Raw genomic sequence first — 10,527 nt, forward strand, 5'->3', positions numbered from 1 at the left:
AGGCGAGCTGGTCCTGGGCCGTTCGTGGGTGGGTGGGGGGGGTGTGAGGTGACATTGTGTGTCTAAGTGTGTGTGACAGGCTGGAATTAATCCAGAGGGGTGGAAACTAGTACGATTATCTGCGATAAGGGACACATCTATGGTAAAGCTTTTTAATCTTGCTGAGGCCAGAAGCTCCATCTCTTAAGTGTGAGCAGATATAGTATCTGTGAGAACATGTGGTTTGTGACTGTACCTTAGATGGTTTGCACTTGAGCCTATCACTGGGAGGGGTGTTGAGTGAAATATATAAAGTATGTGAAAGTGGTTTGTGACTGTACCCAAGTCTCTGCATATGGCAGTAAAAGGGCTGGTGATTATAACGTTGTGACTTTGATGTTTTGAGTATGATTGAGTGGGAGGTCATGCAAGAGATTTGGTAGAGGTGTTTTTGTGTGTGTTAGAATGCAATTTATGCAAGTTAAGATCTGGATGGAAGACAGTGTGTGGTTGTGATCTGAATTTAGAAACTGTGAGAGACTGCAATATTATGTGTGTGAGATTGAGCAGAGGTGATACCTACTCTGAACCTCACATATCTCTAAAAAGATAATAATGGCTAAGCTTCCTGAAGCATCAGAGTTACTTGAAAATTTAAATTTCCAATGGAAGTTCTTTTAAATCTAAGAAGAGTTAAAACATGACTTTAAAAATATAAAATAATTTATTGTGATGAAGAATGTAAAATGACCATGAAAGGTTTTTTAGTTGGTTTGTTTTTTAATTTCTGTTATGTGGTTACTGGGAGTATGGTTGATATTCTTTGGTGGAAGTGAAATAGATGGGAAGTCTACTAAATTCTTAACTTGATCTGTATAAGTGGAAGAGTTCTAAGTCAAGAGAACAAAAGCTTAACTTGAATAATAAAAACAGAGAGTCATGGCCGCTCAATTCCCAGACTTGACCCAGTGTGCAAACTTAGAACCCCTTTAATGAGAGACGCTGCTCCATTGCCAAAAATGTATACTGTTAATTTTTCCCCTAAGCTTTCCCAAAAGAACCTACAGGCTTTACCAGGATAACTGTATGTTGAGGAAAAGGAAATAATCAGACCTTTCAGGGATTACTGGACGATGGCTCTGAATTGACACTAATTTCAGGAGACCCAAAACATCATTGTTGTCCACCAGTCAGAGTAGGCGCTTATGGAAATCAGGTGATCAATGAAGTTTTAGCTCAAGTCCATCTCACAGTGGACCCTGAACCCATCCTGTGGTTTTTCCCCCAAGTTCTGGAATGGATAATTGAGATAGACATACTCAGGAACTGTAAGAATCCCCTCACTGGCTTTCTGCCCTGTTGAGTGAGGGCTATTATGGTGGGAAAGGACAAATGGACGACACTAGAATTGCCTCTACCTAGAAAAATAGTAAACCAAAAGAAACACTGCATTGCAGAGATTAGTGCCACTATTAAGGGCTTGAAAGATGCAAGGGTGGTGATTCCCACCACATCCACATTAAACTTGCTTATTTGGCCTATGCAGAAGACAGATGGATACTGGAGAATGACAATGGATTATCATAAGCTAAACCAGGTAGTGAATCCATTTGTAGCCGCTGTACCAAATGCGGTTTCATTCCTTGAGGGAATTAGCACATTCTCTGGTACCTGGTATGCAACCATTGATCTGGCAAATTTTTTTCCTCTCCATCCCTGTTAATAAAGACAACCAGAAGCAGTTTGCTTTCAGCAGGCAAGGCCAGCATTACATCTTCAGTGTTCTACCTCAGGGCTATATCAACTCTCCAACCCTATGTCGTAATTTAGTTCATAGGGATCTCGATTACCTTTCCCTTCCACAAGATGTCACGCTGGTCCATTTCATTGACGGCAATATGCTGATTGGACCTAGTAGCAAGAAGTGGCAACTACTCCAGACTTACTGGTAAGACATTTATTTGTGTGTCAGAGGGTAGAAAATAAATCCAACAAAAACTCAGGGGCCTTCTACCTCAGTGAAATTCCTAGGGACCCAGTGGTGTGGGGCATGTCAGATACCCCTTCTAAGGTGAAGAAGGATAAGTTGTTCTTATCCTTATCTGGCCCCTCCCATAACCAAAAAAAGAGGCGCAAAGCCTAGGAAGCCTCTGGATTTTGGAGGCAACATATTCCTCATTTGGATGTGTTACTTCCATCCCTTTACTGAGTGACCTGAAAAGTTGCTAGTTTTGAGTAGGTCCCAGAACAAGAGAAGGCTCTGTGACTCTGCAACAGGTCCAGACTACTGTGCAAGTTGCTTTGCCATTTGGGCCATATACCCCAGCAGACCCAATGGTGCTTGAGGTATCAGTAGCAGATAGGGATGCTGTCTGGGGTCTTCGGCAGGACCCTATAGGTGAATCACAGCATAGGGCCTTAGGGTTTTGAATCAAAGCCCTGCCATCCTCTGCAATTAACTACTCTCCTTTGGCGAAACAGCTTTTGGCCTGTTACTGGGCCTTAGTAGCGACTGAACACTTAACCATGGGCCACCAAGTTAACACGCGATCTGAGCTGCCGATCATGAACTGGTTGTAATCTGACCCACCAAGGCATTAAGTTGGGTGTGCACAGCAGCAATCCATCACGAAATGAAAGTGGTATGTTGATCAGGCCAAGCACACCCTGACAGCACATGCAATCCTCCTACTGGGCAGAATTTCAAGCAGTGCACCTGGTTACTTATTTTTCTTGGAAGAAGAAATGGCCAGGTGTACAATTATATATGGATTCATGGGCTGTGGCCAATGATTTGGCTGGATGGTCAGGGACTTGGAAGGAACATGATTGGAAAATTGGTGACAAGGAAGTCTGGGAAAGAGGTATGGACCTCTCTGAATGGGTAAAAATGAAGATATTTGTGTCCCATGTGAATGCTCACCAGAGAGTAACCTCAGCAGAGGAGGATTTCAATGAAGTGGATAGAATGACCCATTTTGTGGATACCAGTTTCTTTCCTCAGTCATCCTTGTCATCACCCAATGGGCTCATGAACAAAGTGGCCATGGTGGCAGTGATGGATGTTAGGCATGGGTACAGCAACCTGGTCTTCCATTCACCAAGGCTGACCTGGCTATAGCCACTGCCAAATGACCAATCAGCAGAAGAAACCAACACTGAGTCCCCAATATGGCACCATTCCCTGGTGGCAGGTTGATTACACTAGACTGCTTCCATCGTGGAAGGGGCAGCATTTTGTTCTTACTGGAAGAGACACTCTGGATACAGACTTGCCTTTATTGCACATAATGCTTCTGCCAAAACTACCATCTGTGGACTTGCAGAATGCCTTATCCACTGTCATGGCATTCCACACAGCATTGCTTCTGGTCAAGAAACTCATGTCACAACAAATAAGTGCAGCAATGGTACCATTCCCATGGAATTCACTGGTCTTACCATGTTCCCCACCATCTTGAAGCAGCTGGCTTGAAAGAACAATGGAATGATGTTTTGAAGACTCAGTTACAATGCCAGCTTGGTGGCAGTATCTTGCAGGGCTGAGGCAAGGTTCTCCTGAAGGCTGTATTTGCTCTGGATCAGTGTCCAATATTTGGTGCTGTTTCTCCCATGGCCAGTATTCACAAGGCCAGGAATCAAGTAATGGGAGTGATACCACTCACTATTATCCCTAGTAACCCAATAGTAAAATTTTTGCTTTCTGTCCCCACAACTTCTGTTCTGCTGCCCAGAGGTCTTAGTTCCAAATGGAGGGATGCTTCCACCAGGAGACACAATGATTCCATTGAACTGGAAGTTAAAGACTGCTACCCAGCCATTTTGGGCTCCTTAACCCTCTGAATCAACAGGCAAATAAGGGAGTTACTGTGTTGACTGGGGTGGTTGATCTTGCCTACCAAGAGGAAGTTGGATTGCTACTCCACAAGGGAGGTAAGGAAAAGTATGTCTCAAGTACAGGGGAGCCTTTCCAGTATCTCTTAGTATTAACAGGCCTGTGATTAAAGTGAATGGAAAGCTACAACACTACTCAGGCAGGACGACTGACGGGCCACATTCTTCAAGAATGAATATTTGGGTCACTCCACCAAGTAAAGAACCATGACAGGCCGAGGTGCTTGCTGAGGGCAAAGGGAATATGGAATGGGTAAGGGAAGAAGGTAGTTATAAAAATGCCAACTATAACTGTGTGATCACTTTCAGAAATGAGGACTGTAGTTCTCATCAGCATTTCTTCCTTATTTTGTTGTATTTGTGTATGTGTGTATAGTAGATATCTTTGTTTTCTTCCCTTTTTTATCCCTTTATCATTGTAACATAAGATGTACTGACCTTTTATCATTGTATTTAAGTATTATTAACTTTACATCATAATATTTAAGTTATGAGATATCAAAGAGAAGAGTAAATATCAACCAAGGACTTTGCAACGTCTTCTGGGCAGAGGATTAATGTGTTTTTTGGTTATCTGCAAGATATTTCTATGATATTAGGTGGAAGTATGACCTTGTTATTGTCTTTATTCGGAGATTAAGGTATGGCTTAAGGAGATGCATATACGTGCCAGGTTGTCACAGGGTAGATTTATGATGGCTAATTTTATGTATCAGTTTGGCTGCGCACAATGCCCAGATATTCGGTCAAACATCATTCTGGATATTTCTGTGAAGATGTTTTTTAGATGAGATTAACATTTAAATCAGTGAACTTTGAGTCGAGCAGATTACCCTCCATAACGTGGGTGGGCCTCATCGAATTAGTTAAAGGTCTCAACAGAACAAAGACTGACCTCTCCCAAAGCAAGAAGGAACTCTGCCAGCAGAGAGCTTTCAGATTTGAACTGCAGTTGTTCCCTGGGTGTTCAACCTGCTGGCCTGGCCTGCCGATTTTGGATTTAACAAGCCTCCACAATCTCATGAGCTGATTGCTTAAAATCTCTCTCTCTCACAACCTTATGAGCCAATTCCTTAAAATCTCTCTTAATCCCCCCCACACACACATACACACACATCTTATTGGTTCGGTTTCTCTGGAGAACACTAACTAATACACTAGTCTAAGTATTTTACATATATTGTCTCATTTAATCCTCATGAGAACCCTGTGAGGGAGGTATCCTTATCATTCCCAGTAAACCGATTTTTCAAGTGAGGCACCAAGAGCTGAAATAACTTGTGAAATGTCAGAGTTCCTGAGAGATAGAAGCAGAATTTAAATTCCAAAGTCCTCAGCTTTTAACTGTTTAACTACTAGATTCTACCATTTTCCAACTCTATATCTTCTGCTCTGTATCCTGATTCCATGTCCTAATTATTGTGAATTCACAGGAATTCTGGGTATAAATGAATTTTTTCTAGTCAAGCTTATAGTTTTGAATCTCTTGATATTGGGTCCAAAAGGAAACTAATGGAGCAAGGTGATTTTCTCACAGGATATAGGGAATTATGGCTAATATTTCAGAAGTGAAATAAATCCCCCATCAAGAAAACAAAAAACAAAGCAGCAAGACCAAGCTGTGAGCCTCTTAGCTCTCCTCCTCTAGGCAGAACACCCACAGGCATGCTTAGAAACCACGTTTGTTGGAAGGAAACATAAATCATTCATATCCGACTGTGTTTAGAATACACTGAGCTGTAAATCTAACCTAAAGACTTACAACAGTGAGTTTTTTTCACCTATTTTTGAAGAAGTTCCTTTTAACAAAATTTCTTAAAGCATATATTCTAAAATCAATACATTGTTCTTATAAAGAAATTATACTTAAGTTTAAATTTCTGTAAGTTATCTCATTGTGAGGAAGTTCTGGAATTTATTAAACTAGTATATCCTTGCTGGACTCAGAAAGCTGAACCATGGGAGAGAAATTCCTTGTATATGCTGCCTAGCTCTTGTGTCTGATCCAACCTCCCTTTTTTCCCAGGGTCATGTGGGACTAGGCTTTTTAGATTTGGAGTGTTTTTGTCATTTGCAGGACTGTTGCTTCTGAAGATGTCCATCAAGTTCTCCCAGGTGGAAAGTAAGTGCCTGAACTCTGCTCGGAGGGATGTAACCACAAGGATGTGATGTTGGAGTCTGGTTTTGCCAGTTTAGAGTATTTCCCCTGATTGTTTATAATCTGCCTGCTGGAAGTATTTTCCTTCTGGAGGAAATCTCTGGAGAGCCTTTGAAGAACTGATCTGACATTTGTATAACTGGAAAGAAATAACTGCGTTTTGTTTTTACTGAGGCTTCATTTTCTTGACACCTAAGGTGATCTTATCTTCCTCTGGCCTTTCTCTTCCTCTTCCTTGATTGACATCACCACCACAGACCCAAGTCCCACACCTTTTTCTATAAATAGCACTTTATATCGCTAAGCCAGATGTGATTTCCTCATTGGAAAAAAGGAGATAGCCCTGAATGGTAGAGAAAGCAGTGAGTAAACCAGCTCCAGAAAGAGAGATGCCATTGCAGGTAAAAGTTCAGCTGATATGAAGAATCAGAACTTTAAGCTGAATCAAATGTTGAATTCCTAATTCCCAGTACTTTAGAAAGTGACTGTATTTGAAGATGGGGCCTTTAAGGAGGTAATTAAGTTAAAATGAGGCTGATAGGATAGGCCCTACTCCAATCTAACTAGTGTCCTTATAAGAGGAGATTAGGACATATAGAGAGACATACCATGGATGGGTGTGTAGGAGAAAAGGCCATATGAGGACACAGTGAGAAGGTAGCCATCTGCAACCCAAGAAGATACCTCAGGAGAAAGCAGAGCTGCCAACTTGTTGATCTTGGCCCTCCATTCTCCAGAACTGTGAGAAAATTAATTTCCGTTGTTTAAGCCACCCAGTCTGTTGTATTCTGTTTATGGCAGTCCTATTAAACTAATACAGGAGTATTAGCCCTTTATCTGTGATAAAGATATTTATTTGTAATTTGTCTTTTGATTTTATGTGTTTTTAATTATAGTCAAATCTTTGAATATTTCAAAATTTTCAATATTTTCTTTTTTTTTTTTTGCGGTATGCGGGCTTCTCACTGTTGTGGCCTCTCCCGTTGCGGAGCACAGGCTCCGGGCATGCAGGCTCAGTGGCCATGGCTCACGGGCCCAGCCGCTCCACGGCATGTGGGATCTTCCCGGACTGGGGCACGAACCCGTGTCCCCTGCATCGGCAGGCGGACTCTCAACCACTGCACCACCAGGGAAGCCCCTCAATATTTTCTTTTACTGCATTTATTTTCTGAGTCATAATGAGAAAGTTCTTCCTTACCCAGAGGTTAAACTGGAATTAATCGATGCTTTCTTCTAGGACCTATATTGTTTCATATTTTTATGTTTACCTCCCTGATCTATTTAGAGTTTATTCTTGTGACAGGATGTGAGGTATGGATATAATTTTTTTACCAAATGGCAAACTGCTTGTCCCAGCTATGTACTTATATTTTAACTTTTATTTTGAGATCATTGTAGATTTATATGTAGTTGTAAGAAATAATATAGAGAGATCCCACATAAACTTCACCCAGTTTCCCTCAATGTAAACTTCTTGTAAAAAAAAAAAAAATCATGACCAGGATATTTATATTGATATAATACACAGTACTTCTTCACATTTTGCCAGTTTTACATGCACTTGTTTGTATCTGTGTTTCTGTGTATATTTGGTTCTATGCAATTTTATCACATATGTAGAGTCATGCTATTATAGACACTATATTGAGTAAAAGAGGCCAGACACAAAAGAACCTACTGTATGATTCCACTTATACAAAGTTCAAAAACCAGACAAAACAGGGCTTCCCTGGTGGCACAGTGGTTGAGAGTCCGCCTGCCGATGCAGGGGACACCGGTTCGTGCCCCGGTCCAGGAGGATCCCACATGCAGCGGAGCAGCTGGGCCCGTGAGCCATGGCCGCTGAGCCAGCGCGTCCGGAGCCTGTGCTCCACAACGGGAGAGGCCACAACAGTGAGAGGCCCACATACCGCAAAAAAAAAAAAACCAGACAAAACGAATCTACTGTGATAGACATCAAAATAATGTTAACTTTGAGGTATACTGATTGGGAAGAGACATGAAGGGAGCCTTCTGGGATGTTGAAAAGTTTCTTTATCTTTATCAAATGGTGGTTGTATGGGCTTATAAAATAAATCACCAGGCTAGGATTTTAAGGTCTGGGCTCTATATTGTGCAAAAGTCTTATTAAAAAGAGAGGAAAAGAAATCATTCCTGGGACTACCCTGGTGGTCCAGTGGTTAAGAATCCTCCTTCCAATGCAGGGTACGCAGGTTCGATCCCTGGTTGGGGATCCCTGGTCAATCCCACATGCGGTGGGGCAACTAAGCCTGTGTGCCACAACTACTAAGCCCGCCTGCCACAACTAGAGACCCCGCACACTACTACTGAGCCCACACGCTCTGGAGCCCACGCACCACAACTAGAGCGCCTGCGCACCACAACTACAGAGCGCCACAACTAGAGAGAAGACTGCGCGCTGCAACGAAGAGCCCACGAACCACAACAAAAGATCCCGCGGACCACAACTAAGACTTGAAACAACCAAAAATTTAACCATTTTTTAAATTAAAAAAAACCATTCATGTTCAATAAATGGCAGATCTATGTTTTGAATCCACATTTCTTTAACTACAAAACCAGTTCTCTTTCAATTCTGACTTTTATCCAGAAGCCCAGATTTTATTACATTGAGTGAAACCTGAGCATGCATAATTTATTTAAACAATTTCCACTAGATTGGTAGATTTAAAAGACTGACGATGCCCTGTATTAGTAGACTAGACACTCTCATACTGTGTTGTATATTGGTGAAAGTTTAAGCAGGGCAATTAATAAAGATATATAAGCAGGTTTTAACTACGAAAGCCTCATTGTCAATATTTCTGAGACTGTCAAAAAGATATAATTACACATGTGCACAAAAAGGAGTGTGCAGTAAAACACTGTATAATAATGAGGAAAAGCTGGAAAGAACTTAAATATCCTACAATAGGGAAACAGTTTAAAAAGTTATAGTATATCCAAACAGCATACTCAAAAAATTATGACACAGTTTGTCATTTGATGACATGAAAAGCTGTTCACTATATTAGGTTAGATGAAGAAGATAGATGACAAAACAGTATTACAGTATAATTCTGTTTTGAATTTCAAAATCCTATATGGCTATATCCATGTGTTAATTCACAGAGGAATAGGTGAGATGATTTGGAACAAATAAGCTGTTTCTAGATGAGCTTTACTTTAAGCTTTTCTGTATTCTTCAAATTTCTGAATTAAGAATCTAATTTTATAATCAGAAAAAAATAATAGAGCTAATCCTTCCCTCTTTGAGAACAAAAGAAATGATAGGAGATATGAATATAATACATGGAGTGTATTGTTGTAGTTGTTTGAATTCTGTCTTAAGAGGCCTGAACTTTCTTCATAGACATGAAGCCTTTCAAATGAGTGACTCAAATACTACCTTAAAGGTCCTAAATCTTGACTCCCAAGATTTTATACACAATGAATTCCTCTTACTGGTTGCCCCTCAACTAGGCTCAGATTTGCTGGCCGACCTCTCCACTAGCCTTAGAAACTAACAAGGAAACCACATTTGCCTTGGAAATAAATTAATTAATTAATAATAAAACCTGCACATAGGAGAAGAAATGGGATTTAGGCCTGATGTGGTTAATTCAGACCATTCCGTTTATCATCAGGCAGAAAAGGAAGTTGAAAAGTAACCTGAAGTATTAGGAGGATGACACTTTTGAAACAACACAGCAGAGATGCCCATTTCCATCTCCAGGAATCATACCAATCCTTCAAATAGCTAAGCACCCTAAAGAGTCACATTCCCCAATGAGTCATACTGATGAAAGTTAAGATGACTCCAGAATGCAGATTCTGAATTGGAAAATGGAAAAGAGATATTGTAATCAGGGAGACCCTGTTTATTAGTTAAATAAATGTACATTGGTCCTATATCACACCTATATTGAACAAATTCTTCTGAGTGCGGTGAGTCACCTATACACACTCAACAGAAGTCAATGCCACATTCTTGAGTCTACATACCCCTGAAATGACAGGAACCCATGTTCCCCTTAAGGTCCTGGAAGGGAATGTAAAGTTGGTGAAGATGTGGGAGTTGGACAGGAAGAAGAAGGAGTTGCTCGGGAAAGTTATTGGTTAAATAAATTATAAAATAACCATGTAATAGAACATTTAGATACACAAATGCAAAGTTATAGAAAATTTAGGATATGGAATATTTTCAAGGTATAACATCAGTAGAGAAATCACTTAACAAAGCAGGTTGACCAATACAATTGTATCAGTATAGGGTGATAGAAAATGTCTAGAAGTTTAAACAGCAGTTTCAGTTATCTATTGCTATGTAACCACCCCCAAAAGTTTGTGGCTTAAAACAAAACCATTAATTAGCTCATCATTCCGGGGGTTGGCAATTCGGGCTTGGCTTGGCTGAGTGGTGCTTCTGCTGATCTCACTCATGTGACAGCAGCCAGCTGGTGGCTTGGTGGGGGCTGGATGGACCAAATGGTCTC

The sequence above is a fragment of the Delphinus delphis genome, chromosome 20 (genome assembly GCF_949987515.2).
Source record: "Delphinus delphis chromosome 20, mDelDel1.2, whole genome shotgun sequence".
In the NCBI taxonomy this organism is placed as follows: Eukaryota; Metazoa; Chordata; class Mammalia; order Artiodactyla; family Delphinidae; genus Delphinus; species Delphinus delphis.